We start from the raw sequence: 21878 nt of genomic DNA, 5'->3' as shown, positions 1-21878 counted from the left end.
AACACTGTCGTTTTTATCAAATGAAACGTATAGGGTAGCACTGTCGTTTTTTATCTGTCGTCATGAAAAATCCATAAGGGGTAACACTGTCGAAATGTATCGAATAAAACATAGGGGGTAACACTGTCGTTTTTATCAAATGAAACATGAGGGGTGACACTGTTGTTTTTCTTTGGTCGTCATGAAAAAAACCATAAGGGGTAACACTGTCGTTTTTTATTGGTCGTCATGAAAAAAAACACAAGGGGTAACACTGTTGTTTTTTATCGGTCGTCATAAAAAAAACATAAGGGGTAACACTGTTGTTTTTATCGGTCGTCATGAAAAAAAACATTAGGGGTGACACTGTTGTCTTTTATTGGTCGTCATGAAAAAAACACAAGGGGTAACACTGTTGTTTTTTATCGGTCGTCATGAAAAAAACATAAGGGGTAACACTGTCGTTTTTTATCGGTCGTCATGAAAAAAAAACATAAGGGGTAACACTTTTGTTTTTTATTGGTTGTCATGAAAAAAAACACAAGGGGTAACACTGTCGTTTTTTATCGGTCGTCATGAAAAAAAACATAAGGGGTAACACTGTCGTTTTTTATCGGTCGTCATGAAAAAAAACATAAGGGGTAACACTTTTGTTTTTTATTGGTTGTCATGAAAAAAAACATAAGGGGTAAAACTGTTGTTTTTTATTGGTCGTCATGAAAAAAAACATAAGGGGTCACACTGTTGTCTTTGTCAAATAAAATATAAGGGGTAACACTGTCGTTTTTTAATCAGTCGTCATGAAAAAAACATATGGGGTAACACTGTCGTATTTTATTGGTCGTCATGAAAAAAAACATAAGGGAAATAATAGAAAAACACACATACATTTTAATGTCATGTGTATCCTCTTTATTGATGATTGATCATAGTGTATTGTCATTGCCTCAGTGGTGCAGTGGAGTGTACTCTGCCTAACCCACTGGCGACCGCGGCTCGATTTCTGTGGAAAACACAATATCTTTAATTTGAAATGTTATGCTACCATGTCTATTGCACTGTCATGTATAACCACAGACCAAATTAATTTAAAAGTCTCAGTGGGAAGTGGAGAGAGCTGTGAGCTAACACCCTGGAGACCGGGGTTCATGTCCGGTTGATGTCCTCTGTTTTAAGACTCTTATCTCTATTTCATGCGAATTATATAGTCAAGTATAACCATTGTGTTGACTTTAATCGGTGTCTTGATGGTGCATTGATAAGTTCAGAGGTTAATACTCTAAACAGCTCAGATTTGGATCCCTGCAAAAACGTCGACAGGGGTACCACTTCCGTTTTTTATTGGTCGTCATGAAAAAAAAACATATGAAAAAAAAAAAAATTGTCCTTCCAAATAAAATATAAGGGGTAACACTGTTGTTTTTCATCAGTCATCATGGGAAAAAAACATAAGGGTAACACTGTCGAAATGTATCGAATAAAACATAGGGGGTAACACTGTAGTTTTTATCAAATGAAACGTAAAGGGTTGCACTGTTGTTTTTTATCTGTCGTCATGAAAAATCCATAAGGGGTAACACTGTCGAAATGTATCGAATAAAACATAGGGGGTAACACTGTCGTTTTTATCAAATGAAACATGAGGGGTGACAATGTTGTTTTTCTTTTGTCGTCATGAAAAAAACCATAAGGGGTAACACTGTCGTTTTTTATCAGTCGTCATGAAAAAAAACATAAGGGGTAACACTGTCGTTTTTTATCAGTCGTCATGAAAAAAAACATAAGGGGTAACGCTGTTGTCTTTTATTGGTCGTCATGAAAAAAAACACAAGGGGTAACAATGTTGTTTTTTATCGGTCGTCATGAAAAAAACATAAGGGGTAAGTCATGAAAAAAAACATAAGGGGTAACAATGTTGTTATTTATTGGTCGTCATGAAAAAAAACACAAGGGGTGACACTGTCGTATTTTATTGGTCGTCATGAAAAAAAACATAAGGGGTAAAGCTGTTGTCTTTTATTGGTCGTCATGAAAAAAAACACAAGGGGTAACACTGTTGTTTTTTATCGGTCGTCATGAAAAAAACATAAGGGGTAAGTCATGAAAAAAAACATAAGGGGTAACACTGTTGTTTTTTATTGGTTTTCATGAAAAAAAACACAAGGGGGTAACACTGTCGTTTTTTATCGGTCGTCATGAAAAAAACCATAATAATAATAATAATATTAATAATAAATGAAATTTATATAGCGCTTAATATGGTACTCTAAGACGCTTATATAACATATAACATAAGGGGTAACACTGTTGTTTTTCATCAGTCGTCATGAAACAAAGCATAAGGGGTAACACTGTCGTTTTTTATCGGTCGTCATGAAAAAAAACATAAGGGGTAACGCTGTTGTTTTTTATTGGTCGTCATGAAAAAAAACACAAGGGGTAACACTGTTGTTTTTTATTGGTCGTCATGAAAAAAACATAAGGGGTCACACTGTTGTTTTTTATTGGTCGTCATGAAAAAAAACATAAGGGGTATCACTGTCGTTTTTTATCGGTCGTCATGAAAAAAAGCATAAGGGGTAACACTGTTGTTTTTTTATCGGTCGTCATGAAAAAAACATGAGGGGTAAAACTGTCATTTTTTATCGGTTGATGTAACCAAAAATGTATGTTTTTCTTGTCATTTTTGGTCGTCATGAAAAAAAACATAAGGGAAATAATCGAAAAACACACATACATTTTAATGTCATGTATATCCTCTTTATTGATGATTGATCATTGTGTATTGTCATCGCCTCAGTGGTGCAGTGGAGTGTACTCTGCCTAACCCACTGGCGACCGCGGCTCAATTTCTGTGGAAAACACAATATCTTTGATTAGAAACGTTATGCTACCATGTCTATTGCACTCATATATAACCACAGACAAATTTAAATATAATTCTCAGTGGGATGTGGAGAGAGCTGTCTGCGAGCTAACCCCCTGTAGACCGGGGTTCAAGTCCTCTGTTGGAAGACTCTTATCTTTATTTCATGCGAATTATAAGGTCAAGTATAAACATTGTGTTGACTTTATTCGGTGTCTTGATGGTGCATTGATAAGTTCGGGGGTTAATACTCTAAACAGAGTGGGTAACACTGTGTTTTTTATCAAATGAAACATGATGGGTGACACTGTTGTTTTTCTTTGGTCGTCATGAAAAAAACCATAAGGGGTAACGCTGTTGTTTTTTATTGGTTGTCATGAAAAAAAACATATGGGGTAACACTATCGTTTTTTATCGCCCGTGATGAAAAAAAACATTTGTTGTTTTTTTATTGGTCGTCATGAAAAAAAACATAAGGGGTAACTCTGTCGTTTTTTATCGGTCGTCATGAAAAAAAACATAAGGGGTAACACTGTCGTTTTTTATCGGTCGTCATGAAAAAAAACATAAGGGGTCACACTGTTGTCTTTGTCAAATAAAATATAAGGGATAACACTGTCGTAATTTATTGGTCGTCATGAAAAAAACATATTTGAAAATAAATAAATAATTGTCCCTGTCAAATAAAATCACTGTTGTTTTTCATCAGTCATCATGGAAAAAAAACATAAGGGGTAACACTGTCGTTTTTATCAAATGAAACGTAAAGGGTAACACTGTATAGAATAGAATAGAAACACACACGCACAAGCACACACACACACACACACACACACACACACACACACACACACACACACACACACACACACACACACACACACACACACACACACACACACCAATCAGATGGATCCGACCGGGATATCCGTCGCGATGGGTTTCCTCCATCAGCGACTTATACAATAAACAAATTATGTAAAACAAAACCCCTCTTTCAATTTAAAATAATAGTAATCAAATATGTTGAATTGGCCTCCATCTTTGTTATACTTTTAAAATGGGATTGGTGCACACAGCTCTGTCTTTCCGTAAATTGAACAGTTTGGATCTTTCTTTTGCTCTCTTGATCATTCATATGTCTTTGTAGAACACAACTAGGACTCACAACAAAGGGAAAGGAGAGCCATTTGCACTTGAATGGAAATGGCTTCTGCCATAACTGTTTGATTGATTGTCTGGGCTAGTTGATGTTGCATGTAATTGTACGTCACAATCATTACTCTTTTAATCTGTCCTTTTCCATTTGCGATTTCTTCTGGGAAGGGACTTCATCTGAAAAGGTTGGCTTGTTGTTAATATGAACAAAGTGGTGCTTCTTATCTTTGTAAGCTTTAATAAATTATCATTTTAATAAGACAACGTAATCCCTGCATCAGCCCTGTTTCAACGGGAATCATAAATTGGGAAAGCAGAGATAATTGCAGATTGCTTTTTGAAAATTAAAACAGTACTGATGATGTACACTAATCGCCCGTTATGATTGACTTGCATAAAAGTAATCTCATTTACAGACTCTTTGCCTTCCTAATCGCCTGAAATGCCACCTCCATTCTGAAATGAGGTTGATCCCCTTCAGGTATTTACTCTCTGTAAAATGGAACCTAAAGTAGGATACAGATTCCCTATATTGAACCTAAGGGGGACAGATCCCCTAAATTGAACCTAAGGGATACAGATCCCCTATATGGAACCTAAAGCAGGATACAGATCCCCTGTATGGGACCTAAAGCAAGTTACAGATCCCCTATATTGCCATTTTGTCACTGAATCTCCACATTCAACATGGTCTATTCAACATTTTTACAAACAAAAACAGGATAGCATGGACTTAAAACTTGCTGCATAAAACACCCTACCTTTATCTTCCATCTGTAAACTGTTATAATAATATGTGTCTGTGTATCTATATGTACATTTATAGAGTTATAAACATTTATATTTACATGCACACATATCTGTGTGTATGTGTGTGTTTGTGTGTGTGTGTGTGTGTGTGTGTGTGTGTGTGTGTGTGTGTGTGTGTGTGTGTGTGTGTGTGTGTGTGTGTGTGTGTGTGAGTGTGTGTGTACCTAAGAAAAATACTAAAATTAAAGCTTGGATGTTCTGTCGATACACGCAAGTACACGCAATCAGTAAAAAAAGAGAAAACTTTCAAAGGCTAGCTAACCTTGAGAAGAAGCTTTTTCTCTCACTGTGTCTTTCTATAAGCCTTTGTCTCATTATATAAGTGTTTATGGTTTGGGGGTCCAATCGCTTGCAGGTCATGTTAGCTGGCCTGTTCCCGCTTATATTTAATACCATTGAGAAACAATGTGGACAGGGAACATATTGACCATGATGAAAACAGCACATGGCAAATGGGTGAGAGACTACATTTGAGAGACTGTTTATGTGCCGTATCTGAGGTAAGCTGTCATAGGTCACTAGTGTTACAGGTGTTGTTCCTAGGCGACCTCGGCCGGAACATGCACAATCTCAAATAAATTCACGTCGACTCAAGATACCTCAATTACAGCACCAAAAATTGTGTCCCTGCAATGAAATGCACCGCCTGGCCTTTTCTTTCCTGTTGAGTGCAGAATCATCTAAAATGTATTTGAATGCATCAGTAAAGGAACGACCCAGGAGCCCCGTACTGGTAGGACATAGATCCTTGTGTTTTAGGAATAAGAAACATGCTTCCCACTGCACAATTCACCAGCCTGCAGTGTGTGGATGGCTGAGCAGAGTGTTCATCCCTGTACAAATACATCTATTAAGAAGCACTGAGCTCACCGTGTTAACCACTTTCTAGGACCTGCAGGCACAGCGGTTATTGCATGCGGCAGACGGAAGGTAAAATACTAGTGACTCGGTAAATGAGGAGCAAAGGGTTGAGAGGAAGAACGCTTGGGATACAAAGTGATTGTGTGAATAAAGAAATAAAACCCTTGGAGAGAGGGACTGAGAATGATGGATAATAGAAGATGGAGAAAGAAGAAGAGGGCGAATCAATGTTTCTTTCTTACCCCCAGACTTTAAGATCCCTTTTGGCAGAGCATCAAGCCCCTCTAGCGAGCCCTGCTCCTCCCTAGTACCCGGGCAATCAATTTCCTAATTTGATTAATAAATACGAATTTTCTGCGGATTCTCAGAATCCATTGATTTAACGATACTTTGAAGACAGAATCCAAACGTTTCGCTACGGGAGTCAGTGTTGTCGCTATCACACTGATGTAACATTTCCAGATAGGGATGACGCGACTAAGATATTGAATTGACAACGTCACATATTGATTAGGTTAAATACGAATGTTATACACAAACTGTCTGGCGGTTCCGCCAACAGTAATTGGCGGTTCTCGTAAGTTGGCAAACACCATCATTTAAAACATGCATGTAATTTTATTTAGCCGGCTGATAACTTTTTTTATTTATTTTTATTTTATTGGTTAAGTTCAGGGACATTGCACAATAATCAACATTCAAAATGTATGTGAGCCAGAGTTAGCCTAAGAGGCTAGTTTTCATCTGTTGTCCCCTGCCAGATTCAACAACAAAAGGCAACCTAAAATTACAGAAATAAAATGCATATAAACAAAGATTAAAAAGCAACATAGTCGTAAGACTATGTAAGTCGTAAGAGACAATAAAACACAGTGTACATTAAACATTTTAGGAAAGTGCGCAAAACAGTAGATTAGAGCAGGACAAACACACCTCAGTCTTACTGTATCTAGTTATCTCAATGTTCATCAATTCAAATAAAACACAATAGAATAGTAGGCGTGTATAATTTGCACATTAAATCTGTCAGTTTTCCTCCCTCTCCTTGTTAATTGCTGCAGTATTGCCCTTCTTGCTGATGACTATTATTTTCTATCAGCAAGGTTCGTTCTGTTGCTGAGATCAACACCACTTCTTACGGTGACAAACTATCATCTTTTCGACAGTCTCCTGTTCTGGGCGGCTGATGTACTCTGTGCACGCCCCCAACGCAAGCCTTGCATAAGATAACGTTGACATGTCCTACGTTTAGTTCATGGAACAGATTAATCGGTAACACTTTATTTGAAGGTGTCTACACAAGAGTGACATGACACTGTCATAACTATGACATGACACTGTCATGAACTTGTCATAAACGTTATGGAAATGTTATAAACGTTTATGACTTAGATGTCATTCGGTTGTTGTTATGACAAGTTGACATTGTTTGGGTTGTCTTGATTATGACAAGTTGACATTAATCAAAGCGTCATTATCAAAAGTTGTCTTGGTCATGACAAGTTGACATTATTCAAAGTTACATTACCAGAAGTTGTCTTGGTCATGACAAGTTGACGATACTGTCTTTATAATGACAAATTGACATTAACCAGGATGGAATTACCAGAGGATGTCTCTGTCGTGACAACTTGGCATAAACTGAAAATGCACCTCTTTTTGTATTCATGAAATGTTGACATAATGATTATTACAATAAGATATCGTTTTTAATGCTGAACTTATTGCTATGATCAAAGTGTCAAGACATTGAGCATGTGCTGCAGACCAGTGATGGGCTGTGTGCAGAGGTGTGAGGGAGGGCTGCGAAAGCTCCAGAATGCTCTATACAATTTCCCTTGAACCATTTTTACACAGAGAAGTGGGGGTTTACTGCCTGGACTTAATAACCAATAATTTGTCCAATCTGTGTGTGCTGACATCGTCATTGTTTTGACAAGAGACCAAAGGGAAACAGATACATCCCAGAGGATTTTAGTCCAGTGTCTGCCACAGAAATAAACTGGCATGTGCAGCCCTAGTAGTGAGTAGGTGGGGGAAAGACCTCAAACTGTTACCTCAGTAATTAAGCTGGAGGAGAGACAGCTGAAAGTACTAGGGCATTCATGTTGGGTAAAACTAAATAGTTAAAAGTAACCTGGCTAATATTGCAGGAAAGGTAGAGGGGAGACTGGCAACGTGGAAATGGCTACTATCACAACTGTCTGGTTCAGGGCAGAGTAATAATAATGAACAACCTAGTGTTCTCTGCTGTTTAGACAAGGAGGGGGAGTAAGGTCTAGTCCACCTTGCCAAGCAGAGCAGCCACATCCAATTGCAATTTGCACAGAAGCACCTCACAGGAAAGTTACTGTGGAGAGAAGCAGGGCAAGTTACTCATTGCTTATAATGGTTTATTTGTTTCCCAGTATCATTTCCATAATTTAGAAGACAGTTGTGTTCATTTTTTTGTTGGAAAATTAAATGCAATAATTATAATTTGTTGAAGTCGCAAGATCTGAAATGATTGGAAGCGAGTCAAGCCGACCGGAAGAACAGCCGAGACACTTCTAGTCATGGTTCATGGTTAAATATTTATTTAACCATGGGCGAACATACTAGCATAGCCTACACTGATTTCGAACATTTATATAGAATATATAGAAACACACGAGGAGATTGAGGCAATTACATCCTTAGTTCAGACATGCCGTTTCATTGGGCCTGGATTGGCTACGGATGAGAACTTGGAATGAACAATTCAACAACAAAGGAGCTGAAACATCACTATGGTAGAGCTAAGAAGAGTTCGACGAGCGCCTCAGACAAACCTTGCCAACGAACAACGTACCAAAGAGATTTGTAGCAAAGAAAGTTTTGGGAAATACGCATAATGTTAAGACAGAACTTAAAGTAGAGGTTACGAATGACGTTAGCGTTAAGAAGGCTTTAAGAAGGTTTCGGGAAACCGGGGCCCAGAACGTTTTTATCAAACTCTACAGTAAGCTCATGGTCCCAGGTGCCTTTCCGCCTCCCAATTTGCTCTGCTCTGGTCAGTGGAGCAGAGGGGAGATCCTGCAGTGTTAACTGGTGCTCTAACGTGTGACTGTGCAGAGATGTTAGGTAGGTGGTCACAGAACAATCTGTACAGTTCTTGATTGTCTTTATACTCACTGCCGTAGAGTTCAGAATAGGTGAAGTCAGCTCCTGGTTGTTTCTGAAAGCAGAGGGAATAATTGCCTTTGTGACTCTCAGGCACTCACCAGAGTTACATTGGCAACTCTTTGGTTCATTTTGTATCCAGCAATTTCTGATATTGGCTGACATTTTACGTAGGGCACTAGTGGCCCAACCTCCTGCTAAACTAGGAAGACCACATTTTCCTTCACCTTGTGCTAGGGCTTCACTTTTTGCCCAGTATACTTCAGCTGCGTTGATTGTACAAAGCTTGTTACAATGCATTTAATTGATCAACAACACAATACGCATTATCTGCGTAAACCTCAATATATGCATGTACTTTATGGATCATTGGTAGATGAAATGCAATAAATGCATATTAGAAAGAGCACATTCCTTTTGGACAGATATGTATATCTTAAAAGTATTACTCATGCATTCTATTTATTTTCAGTAAACCCTCAATGTGCCGGTACAAACCTTTGATCATAGAAACGAAGCCTAAGTCGAACCCAGAGGTTAAAGTTTTCCAAAGGTATGGATTTGTCATCCCTGTTCAAAAGCCTAATACTGTTTGAAGAAAATAAATTAGACCATTATCTTAGACCATATAACTAGATGGCAAAAATGTAACGTAATTAAATACCCGTTCTTCAGATTGTCATTTTTGTTTGTAGACAAGGGGGGAATACACAACAACAGTGTTTTTTATATTGTAGGTCTACTTTGTTTTGGCATTAAGGATATCACTGCCTGATGCAGTTTAAAGGTAGTCACTTGTTATTCAAAGGTTCACTTTAAACCATCGGAAAGTCATTCATCAACTCATTCCAGAATACTTTATAGTAGTCAACTGATATTGGTTCAGCACCTGGGGCTTGCCCTTCTCCGTGCTCTGCAGACTGCCATTAACATCAGTGTTTTCTCCGAATCAGCATTAGATTAGCTGGAAAGCTGTGGTAAACAGCGGGGATAGGAGCTTTTCTGTCTTTCTCCTCTTTATCCTCAGAGCGATAGAGTTTGGAATAAAACTGCACCGCTTGTTTCAAGGATTGCACCTGGATTACTATATTCCTCTCCTGGGTAAGAAAGCAGAATTGAAATTGTCTACTCTGGCCACTTCTCTTTTCAATAGAAAATAAAAAATGTAGAAGGTGCCTCAGTTTCGTTTGCATTTAGAAAATGCAATCGGCAATCCACTAACATAGGTATGTAGTAAGTATGACTTAACTGCATTTTTTTGGGATTTGAGGACTTTAATATGTCCTTATGTCCATTTCCTGGAGACTCTGCAAGTCCTTGCAGCTATTTTTTAAATCTCCAACTCGTTGTTTGAGTCCAGTATGATATTAACAGTATACTGCTGGCAAAGCACTTCTTATCTATCTCTTCCCTTCTTATCTCTCTCTTCCCCCTATCCCATCACTGCTTGATAGGATAGGGGTGTCATCCTGTTCATTGCATTTTTAAACTTGCAAAAAAAAAAATGTAACAACATCTCTTAAATTAGCAAGGTCATTTTTTGTGCAATCAAAATAACCACAGAAAATACAAAATCTTCTACATTAAGATGAATTATAACAGTGCTTGTGACCTTTACCCTTTACCTCCTCTATTTCAGGGGTTTCCAAACCTTTCGCCCCATGACCCCCTCTCAAATAACGGTGCCAGAGAATCCCACCCCCCACTGTCCCCTGAGGTGGTGGACACATAGAAACACATGAACACACAGTAATAGGCCCATTCAAACACATCCACATTGCTATGATAATACAAGAGAACTCAACAGCCTAGTTACCATAATCAAATCGATTTTATCGCATTATACTGATAGTAAGCCTTTATTATATTTACTGTAAGTCAAACTCACCTGATGAAATGAGCGGGCTGTTTGCTTCGATCAATTCAAGTCATGTCTGGGTTTCCTTTCGGAGACGGCAGCTCAAAGATTATCTTTCACGATTAGCCACATCTGTATTTATATCGGTGGGTTTGTGAGTGTGGAGGGAGGTGATGGTATCTCCTCATATTGTTCCGGGGCTGTTTCCTTTGGGAAACACTTGTTCAAGTGTTCCTAAGGGCTTGGACCTTTTCCCGGTCTTTACACTCGCTTTCCTCCATCTGAACTCATCCAGCTCAGGAAACGTATCACATCGTAACCATTTCAACTCTCCAGTCCAACATTTGATTTGTACATTTTATTATAAAGCGACCAGATGCTTATGTGTTTACAACTAGTAATGACGTATAATAGCGCTAATGGGGCTCAGTGTTGCAAACTGATTGATTGATTGACAGATGCTGTTGCTAGCTGTCATAATCACCTCAGAGGTCGAGTGGGGACAGAAAAATTGCACATTCAATTATTTGCATTATAATATTTATTATCCACCTATATATTCCAACTATTGTGACTCATTAACACGTCTCTCTCTCAGTCGCTCCTATGTTTGTTTCTTGTACAAATGCAATGTCTATCTTTTTCAATTTTAAAAGCAAAACCCAACTACTGTGTTCTTCTGTTAACATCTGTTACCCCATTAAGATTTAAATTGCTAATTTCAAAATCGTTCATAGATTAAGAGATAAAAATAAGAGGGAGAGGCAAGAAATACAACAAAAGATACAAAAATGAAATCAGGCTATTTCTGAAATATCTTCTTCAAACGGTAGACTTCGTAATCTGTAGAAGCCCCGTTCCTTAAATCGAGCCTGGCAAAGTCAACAAATAATATCACAACAGCCGTCCTTAACACTTACCCCTTTTCTGCAGAAAAGTTTTCATTTTGTTGACCCTATAAGCCTTGTTTGGCTTCTTTGGCTGTTGCTTTGACATCAGACATGTCAGACCCCAGGGGCCGTCTGAACTATCCCAGTCATGTTACTCTGCTGTTTGTTCTTACTTTATTCGGCTGAACTATAACTGCAGCTATAGCTCTTTCTTTTTTAAGGGTTTAAGGGTTCTTTAGCGTTTAAGGGTTATTTAGCACGTTTTCATCCTCCACCATGTCTGTCATCACATGTTTCCCCATCGAGCACGACCTCCACTGCCATTTCAACACCAGTTTAATAAGTCTGAGATATTTGTTTGTGAGAGAGAGAGAGTGAGAGAGAGAGAGAGAGAGAGAGGGAGGGAGGGAGGGAGGGAGGGAGGGAGGGAGGGAGGGACGGACGGACGGACGGACGGACAGAGGAGTTAGGTGAGATCCAGGGAGCAGGTCAGACAGGGCCAGTGGTCAGGTGTTGGCTGATGACTGACTAACCCCAGCAAGAACCAAGCTGCTGACCTACAAGAGGAGCCGCCCAGTCTGTTCCGTACAGTGCAATATCCACCCTATAGATCCAATTTAGATAATTCAGGAGGGGGTTGTAGTTAAATATAGAAATCATAAGTAGTGTTTCGCAGAAAGGGAGTGGGATCTGAAGCCTCCACTGAGGTGCATCCGTTGACATCCTCTGACAAACAGCATATAAGCTAGTGGTAGCAAGAAGCAACCTTGGCCAGACCTGAGCCCCAGGAAATACACTGGGGTATCCCAACATCGGGGGTCTGTCTCCCACCAGCCGGTATCTCCCACCAGCCGGGGTCTCCCACCAGCCGGGGTCTCCCACCAGCTGGGGGTCTCCCACCAGCTGGGGTCATCATGAGTTTTCTCCTCCTCTCTGTTCACCTGCTGCCTGCTGCTGTTTCTGCCCCCAAACTCGTCGCTTTCATTTCTTCTCATTTCTGACCTTTGTTTTCTCCTTCCACTGTGCTATCACTCTCCATTTTTGTTACTCCTCCGTCCGTCCCTCCGTCCCTCCGTCCCTCCGTCCCTCCGTCCCTCCCTCCCTCCCTCCCTCCCTCCCCTGCCTCTTCCTCCCTCTCTCTCTCTCTCTCTCTCTCTCTCTCTCTCTCTCTCTCTCTCTCTCTCTCTCTCTCTCTCTCTCTCTCTCCTGATTGGATATTCAAACAGAAATACCATGGCTGCTCTAGGTTGTACCCCCCCGGTACACACAAAAACACATGCACACAAATTCCTGCCTTTAGGTCTAGCACTGAATTTTCATCAAGACTTTTTGCAGACCTTATGCAAATTGTACGAAATGGATAAATACAGGTGGCTGAGGCAAGGGTGGCAGTCCCCTCCCTTGTATCACTGTAAGTAGCCATCGCCAGTGGGAAACAGTGCTGGGGAAGTCAGCGACGCTGCTTAACGCTGCTCACAGTGAGTTTATTTAGCAAACACAAATCAACACTAAACATCAATGGTAAGCATTACAATGGAAAACATATGATGTAATGCAGAAACAACCTGCAAAACTTGGATTATTAAATTTTTGGATTATGACATGCCATAATACTTTATCTACCATACAATTTTGATAGAATATATCTCATTTGCTCCATACAAATGGTTCTATTAGTGTAATGTGTTTATTACAACAATAAAATCCAATCCATCCTGCAGTACCCTCGCATACCACCAGGGGACTGCCACCACAGATCAGGGAACACTGCTCTACATTGACTACAGAGACGAAGACGGAAAGACATTTAAGACTCCTCTCGTTAAACAAAAGACAAACATACTCACACACGTGCCTTGGTGCCCACGTAAAGGAGAGAGATGTAGAGAGCTCTCCGACTGTCAGACGCTACTGTGTGTCACAGAGAGAGAGAGAGAGAGAGAGAGAGAGAGAGAGAGAGACAGAGAGAGAGAGAGAGAGAGAGAGCGAGAGAGAGAGAAAGAGAGAGAGCGCTCACCTACCACCTACACATTCTCCCCCTGTCACACACTCAGAAGATGAAGGGCATTAAGTCATTGCTAAGCCGCCAGGGGGCATTGATATGAAAGTCTTCCTCATTATTCCCTGTTCGACCGTGAGGTATCTGTCTCATCTGCCTGTCACTCAGAAGCTAAATGTGATCATGCCGGCACTTCCCCCCCGCCAAAAAAATATTCAACTGAGTGAACAGATTCTTCAAAAAGGAAGTAAAGAAGAAATAAAGTGAAAAATGTAAAAGAGTGGGTAGAAATGGCATGACAATATGAAAGTAAATAGACCAGAGAGAGGCGTAGGAAGTTGACATTCAAAAAACATAGAGGCAACACTCAATTCCAACGAACTACTTCAGATATAGTGTGTAGCTCAAAGAGTCCCTGCTCAAAGATAATCAGTTATCCCATAGGATAACTGATTATCCACAGAGATTGATAATGTACAACCTCACCCACGGAGCACCGTCCCTCTGATACGACATCTATAGGGTAAGAGATGAATGTTGTCCTTGATAACGCTATGTTTAAAGAACCTCAAGAGGAGTTCTGTGGGCATGAGAGCAACGCCCTGACCTACCTAACCCCTAGCTGTACATTAAGGGACCTGACCCCTACTTGTACATTAAGGGACCTGACCCCTACTTGTACATTAAGGGACCTGACCCCTACTTGTACATTAAGGGACCCGACCCCTACCTGTACATTACGGGACCTGACCCCTACCTGTACATTAGGGACCCGACCCCTACCTGTACATTAAGGGACCTGACCCCTACCTGTACATTAGGGACCCGACCCCTACCTGCTCATTAAGGGACCTGACCCCTACCTGTTCAAGGGGCCCGACTCCTACCTGGTCAAGGGGCCCGACTCCTTCCTGCTCAGGGGGCCAGTATGTTTGTTGTGCATTGGTTGGTGTGTGTGACAATATGCTTTTGCGCCCCATATTGGGCTTGAACACTGCAGGAACCATAGATTTAAAACTATGGATGTAGCATCTGTGTCGTCACCCATTGGTTCACACGCACATGGTTTGAAGCTTCAGACGACAAGCTTTCAGAGATTTGTTAAAGCATCCGTGCAACTATCCATATTTGGCAGGAAGTGAATGGCCACCTCACAGTAGTCTATGTCCACACCTCATTCATACTCAATCCTGCCAAACTAAAAGGGACCTCACAAAATAAATAATATGGAGGTGAACAAGCCACCTTTTTATTTTTATTTTGTATTTTGATCATCAGGTAACAATCGTCCTATCTGTCTTTTCGCCTGCAACCAGTGCATGCTCCCTTTTGGGGTGTTAGATTACATAGAACTACATGTAATTCACTTCCATCAGGGCTTCACAATCGGGCGGTCATGGCCACTTAGTCAGAACGACACTAGCAAATTGTCAGCTTGAATATAACGTTCAATGAACACACCTTGAAATTGACTTGATCGAGTCAATTATTTTCCACCAATCATTTAACTTTTGCTCAGGCTTATCATTAATCCATCCAACAGAGTAGGCCATTTCTCATCGTCTCTAAAGATTCCACGATTCTGATAATGGGTTTGTCAACCAGGTACAGAAGACTGCTGACAGAATGCTCACTGATTATCAATGAGACATTGAGGAAAAGCTGTGTCTCTGCCTAGTGTTTTTCACAGTATCACCACTGATGGAAACTTCTGTTGAATGTTCAATTTTGACTCAGAGTTGCTGCAAAAGTGGGGGATGTGGTTTGATGAAGCATATCAAGGATTTGGAGGGAGCAAGTCAGTTTCAACAGCTCCCACCATGTCAATTCTAATGAAAAAGTCAGTAGAGACAAATTGAAAATAAAATAGGCTTGGGAATGAATTGAGGTTGAAAACCCAGCCACTATTTCTTCCGCCCAACGATAATAAGAGTAGAAATGTACTATCGTGAGCCTGTCAGTCAGTAAAAAAATCATTGTATCATCGGACTGGATGTTCACTATTGTTGTTGCTTAGATTAGGGCTGAAGTTTCATGATTGATGTGGCATACTTCAACCAGTATACCGTTTGGATTGGAGTCACCAAAGTGAAGAATGATTATGTATTTAAAGGTCCCATGGCATGAAAATCTCACTTTATGATGCTTTTTAACATTAATATGAGTTCCCCTAGCCTCCCTATCGTCCCCCAGTGGCTAAAACTTGCGTTCGGTGTAAAACGAGCACTAGGTATCCTGCTCGCCTTTGAAAAAATGTAAGCTCAGGAGAGCTGATTTGGAATGTGGCCACATATGTCGTCATAATGGGCCAAGTTACCTCCCCTTTCTCTGCCTTGCCCGCCCAGAGAATTTGGCCCGCCAATGAGACAATAAGCTACGACCGTGCGAGCGCCACATGTGTGTGTGTGTGTGTGTGTGTGTGTGTGTGTGTGTGTGTGTGTGTGTGTGTGTGTGTGTGTGATTACACACACTGCAACACAGTGGCGAATAACACGTCGGTTCTTTGACGTCTCTGGTATTTCCACAACGAGACTGCAGTTGGGGTTACCCCAGCCATCGTTGAGAAGGAATTGGGGGATAGTCGGCCGCCGGCAGCCCGAAGCGGGCAGCCGGTGCTGTTGCAGCGTGCCGTTCGGTCTACTTCAGATTGATGTGGAACTGGAAGAACCAGAGACGTCGGAGAACCCAACGCAGTCGTTTGTGATTCATAATATCGTCTGGAGGTGCACACGGCTTTTGGCCGTGATAATATGTATGATATGATGTAGATATCTATGTATTATATGATATTATATGATATTATTTAGATATAGAGCTCCAGGACTCCCTCCGGAGCACCCGGAGTGTTCTAGAATATTTAGGCTCACACAGCCAAAGGCTGTGTGCCTCGCCATTGCGATACATCCACTGTAAACAGAGCGCATGGTACCGTGGCCGCAAGCTGCTCAGGGCCACACCCCCACCCTCCTCCTTGACCCGCCTCTCTTCTTCTCATTTGCACTAAAGCTACAGACACCGAAACGGCGCGTTTGGGGAAAACTCAATGTGCAACTGGCTCATAGTGGCTGTAATTCTGCACCACAGCTGAATTTCAGGAACGTCTTCAAATACTGCGTTACTGGCCCACTGATATCTATATTAAAGCATCCATAAAGTAGCATGCCAGGGGACCTTTAATTCAGAAATCATCGAAACATGCATTTCAGCTGTAAGCTTAGATACTTAACTTAATTATGAGTTAAAAAATTTAACAGGCCAGTGGTAGAATGGTGTTTTCCCTCATTTCAAATCAGTACAATAACATTCCTTAGTACACACATGCACCATTAAGTGAATTAGCCAATGGATCTTTTCCGGTGTTTGGGAATAAGGTTATGTGAAAGGAACGCATAAAATACAGACAATGGTCTGCAGACAGCGGAAGGTTATCAACAAAGGTATCTTGCTTCTTGAGGAGGTTGGGCAAGAAGGAGGAGAATAGGGGGAGGGGGGAGGGAGTGAGATGGAAACCAGACAAGAAAGGAGAGAGGAGATGTTAACGGTAGTGATGGGTGAGAGGAGGGGGGGGGGGGGGGGGATATCAGACACTTTGAGACAACCTGCGGGCCTGCCACCCTGCCCAGACGAAAAGAAGCAGCTCCGATATGAAGGAGTTTGTTATGAGTCCACCGGCGGAGTGATAAAAGGCCCGGCCTGGATCCCATATGGGGCACAACAACTACGCTCAAATGCCTAGGCCCATGCTACACAACGGAGCAGACATTCTGTGTGCATCCTGTCGGAAATTGTCAGAGACTTTGTGTACGTGTGTCTGTGTATGTATGTGTATGTGTATGTGTATGTGTATGTGTGTGTGTGTGTGTGTGTGTGTGTGTGTGTGTGTGTGTGTGTGTGTGTGTGTGTGTGTGTGTGTGAGAAAGAGAGTTTACGTGTGAGTGTTTGATAGCAAAACAGAGAGAATGGATATGTGTGTGAGAGTGAGTAAGAGATTGCGTTGTTGTGTGTGTGTCTGAGGGAAAAATATGCCTAGTTTATATTTTTGATACACACATTACCGATTCTGAAAGGGATTCACTGGTCCACAATCAAAGAGTTATCCTGTAGGCTATCATATAGACGAAGACAGACGAGGCAAACCTTTCAAGATACTGCACTTGAATAGATGTGCAAAGGCTTTAACTACTCACACAAAAAAGTATCAGTACACTGAAAAAAGCATAGTAATAAATCAGTCTGCTTTGACTCGAACAAAAACCGAGAAAACTTAAATTCACTAAATTCACACCAATGCAACCACACGCAGATGTAGAGCAGTGCTAAAATCATACATTTACTCTAGTTATTGAATGCATATAAAATGTTATACATTAAAGGTTGTTTCAGCGATGTTGGGTGACGGCACTTCTGTTGGTATTTGAAGCTAGATCCAAAACAAACAGAGCCAGCTCGCCCCTCAATTCCGTGTTTCGGTCATCCAGTAAAAGCTATCATGAACACAGCGCAAAACCCCACAATACCCACCCCAGTCGGTGGTTTGGTTGGCATTACCATTTATTTTGGTTTTGAGTGGTTGGTAGTACCATTTGTTTTTCGTTACGATCTCGGAGCATAGGCTGCCTACAGAGACTCTGATTTTTGACGGCCTGCTAATGAGGCCGACAGCTAGTGGATCGTGAGGAAAGATCAGATGAATGTGATCATTTATGCTTCGGCCTAGAATCACTGATGCAACCTTTAAGGATAGTTTATAATTAAGAAATGGGTAAGTAGTCGGATTACGAGCGAGCTTAGCTCTAGTCCGCCATTGCTGATACTGTTGAAATAATTGCAGAACTATGAGGATTACATTTGACAAAAAAAAGAAATTATAAACTCAAGGCTTTCGAGGAATACAGAAATACCACACACGCACCCTTTGTTTGTGAGCTTAATATCAAAAGGGTTGGGTTAATGCTTTCGACCATTAAAAACTGAAAGAAAATTCTTTGCCCCTGAATCAATTGAAAGCGGGGGCTCAGAATTCCAAACCCTATGACATAAACAAATGTCACAAAACAGAAACGCAAACCATATAAAGGCAAACACCAAAATGTTATTAGACATAGTATTTTTGTTTTGCACTCCAAGGGACACTCTATCCAAATGATATTCATGCATGGTTAAACAAATTCATCAGTCCAAAATACAATATTATGGAACTGGGGAAACCATGAATGCAGTCTACCTAGGAGATAAGCTACATTAAGGAATTTCAAGGCATTCAGAAATTGCATTTTATCACATTTCCACCCTGCTGTCTGCCTATTAATGTCAAACTCGGCTGACATGTCTAATTTTAGAAGGGAAAACCGTGGAAAGGATTTGCAGTGTGCTATCGTAGCTAGCCTCGCACGATAGCATTAGCCGCTGAATGACTCCTTCCCGCTCTAAATTTGCGCCCTCTTAAGAAATGACTTTTCCCCCCTTTCTCTCCCCCCTCCCTCAACCCGGTCATTTGACTCCCAGCTCAACGGTTCTGGCTTTGTGGGTGTCTATCTGAAGTCAGCCTTGTGCAGAATGCATAAATCGTCATCATGACCTGCATCTAAGACCTGCATCGAAAAACATGCTCAATGACTATTTAGAAACACAAGTCGTAAATCGTTTCGTCTAAGTCTGTTGCCTTTCACCTACTTGTTAATAATCAGGCTTACAGGGAGACAGGTGAACAGGAGTATACATGTCCAGACTCGATCCTGAAGGACAAACTAACACGAAAACCCAAACGCTATAACAGCAGTTGTGTCGCGCATTTCTCCAAAAACCTTCCGAATCCATCATTCAGTTCTTCAAGCCTTTCACGAGTGATTTAGTTGAATCCCTCTTCACATTCACACGCCCTGATTGGAAACAACAGACTCGTCTCTCAGAGCCAGCCTCTCCATATTGACAGTCCGGGACACATTGTTGATTAAATGTGTCAAGAACCTCCTACCTGTCAGGAAAGGTCTTGATTGACACACAATCACAACCAACCACGGACATGCATGGGGAAGTCATTCTAGATAACACACCCTTGGAGGAGCAAATGTGGTATGAAATGGGATTTACAACATTAACTCAGAGGCCTCAGAAACAAATGATGTATCATATATAAATATAAAATGATACAAACAAAGCACAACGTGTCACAAACTGCCATGGACACCAAAAGTACACAACAAAAGATCTATTTCTGTTTCTGTATATCTAACCTTTATAAAAAGTTGCTGCTTCAAGACAACCAACCAACAATTTTTTTGCATTTTAAGCGTTGCTGTGATGATTGCATGTGCGAAATAGAAGAAGTGGTTGAGTCCAGCAACACCACGGGGAGTTTTGATAATCAGAGAGATCACAAGTGATCTTAGTTTAGAACTAATTTCCAATATTATAGTAATTATCATTATATCATCGGTATAATAATTATATCAGAAACTATTTACAATTTGGAACTACCCACCAAGGGTCAGGTTAATTTAATATTAACAACTTCTCTATTTGGAAAATGTGTCTTTATAATCCAATTGATAAGCATTACAAAGACTATATATAATCTTATTCGCATTGCAAAAAAATCATGCTGCCATGATAATTATTTCTCTGTCCCAAATGATTTAAATTAAATGAAAAGATGTCAAAGGTTACAGATTCTAATTGATCATCGTTCCTCCCATACACTAATAGTGTGGTGTATAATTTCAGTCCCAGCCATCCTGTTAGTTTACTTGATATTGTTGCCACTCATTAACTTCACACTGCTGGGTTGACTTGCCACCTCGTAATAAATCAACAAACAAGACATAACAATAAACAAACCAAACCGTTCATTTGATGATCAGCATAGCACAAATTAATGTAGTATCCCACGTTGATTGAATAATTATAGCTGCCACCAACCTGACTCAGTAGAGTAGTAGTGAGAGGTTTTCTCTCAGCACATGTCCCACCTCCACGAGTTTGACTTATTTCTGCTTACGCCGGATTTATAATCTGTGACTAAAACACAATAATGGCAGTTAAAAATAGCTGTCAAAGAGTGAGAGGTTGAAAGCGAAGTCAAGACAGGGATGATGTATATTAGTGTGCTAGGGGGATAAAGGATTGCAGGGGCAGGTTATGGAGATAACGGTTTCCCCCGGTTTCGTCATGTCTTAATAATGTATCTCCTCAGAGTCAGCGACATCGACGTACTTCAGAGAGACGTTTCATGTTCTCCTCTTTAGAGTATTACATGGAACCCAGACAAAAATAAATACAATTGGTTCTTGAGTACAGACTCTTAATATATGGTAATAACGCATATTTGCTTTTATTTACATCAATATCCAATCAGTCCATATAATCATATCTCATCATATATAATAATCATTTAATAACTATCCTACCTTTTGGCTATTCACATGAATGCCAATACACAGACAGGGAAAACTAATATGGGCTCTTATGAGTTCTGAAGTTCATGCATTATTCAGGGAACATAATGCATTTTCTTGCTGTAGAAATCCAAATTGTAGGCTCTGGCAGATTACCTTAAACATACAAACATTCCTCTACTTGTTCGGGTGGAGGCGTTTTTTTGGGACTTGCTTGCGACTCCTCAATCAAGGAACACCAGAGCTGAACTATCCATTGATTGCTGTGACTACTTCAAACTAAACCCCACACGACGTACCCTGATTCAAAGGAAAATTTATCACATTAGCTTTTTGGAGACTACTCTAAACCCACTTTCCGTGACAAACATGAGAGCATCCCTGCTCGCCACCTTTAAACACATATTCCGAGACGACAAGACTTTTTTCTTTCTTAGCATAATGTCCCATTCTGCGGTATCTAAACTCTCCTTGACTTGGGTATTTTTATCTTTTTGTTTCAGTTTCCAGCGATGGTGCCATCTTTGTTTTGACAACCTTTCATCCTCTATTAAACGTCAGCTCCCCCCCCCCCCCCTCCCTTCCCCTCTTCACGACATTCTGACATGTGTGACTGTGATGTGAAGATAAAAAACAAAACCCTGCTTTAATAGATTGTTGTGGGGCTGGTATGGGGGAGTGAGTCTTCTGTTTGAGCTGTTCAGACGAAGGGAATGGAAAACACATGGCGGCATAGACCGCTCTGGCAGCGTGCCATGTTGTGCCACAGCACCGCGGGGTGCGCCAGAGACAATGGGAGACGTCTCACCCCCAGTGCTCCGGTGAACCCGCTGCGTCGGGTCGCAATCAGCGCCCCCTCGCCTCAACTCACCTGCCCGCCACAGGGAGCGGCACAAAAACGTCCCTTTGTTCGTTGAGAAGC

The sequence above is a fragment of the Gadus morhua genome, chromosome 10, assembly GCF_902167405.1.
Source record: "Gadus morhua chromosome 10, gadMor3.0, whole genome shotgun sequence".
Classification (NCBI taxonomy): Eukaryota; Metazoa; Chordata; class Actinopteri; order Gadiformes; family Gadidae; genus Gadus; species Gadus morhua.
The sequence above is the reverse complement of the archived record's forward strand: the minus strand, read 5'-3'. Positions refer to the sequence as shown.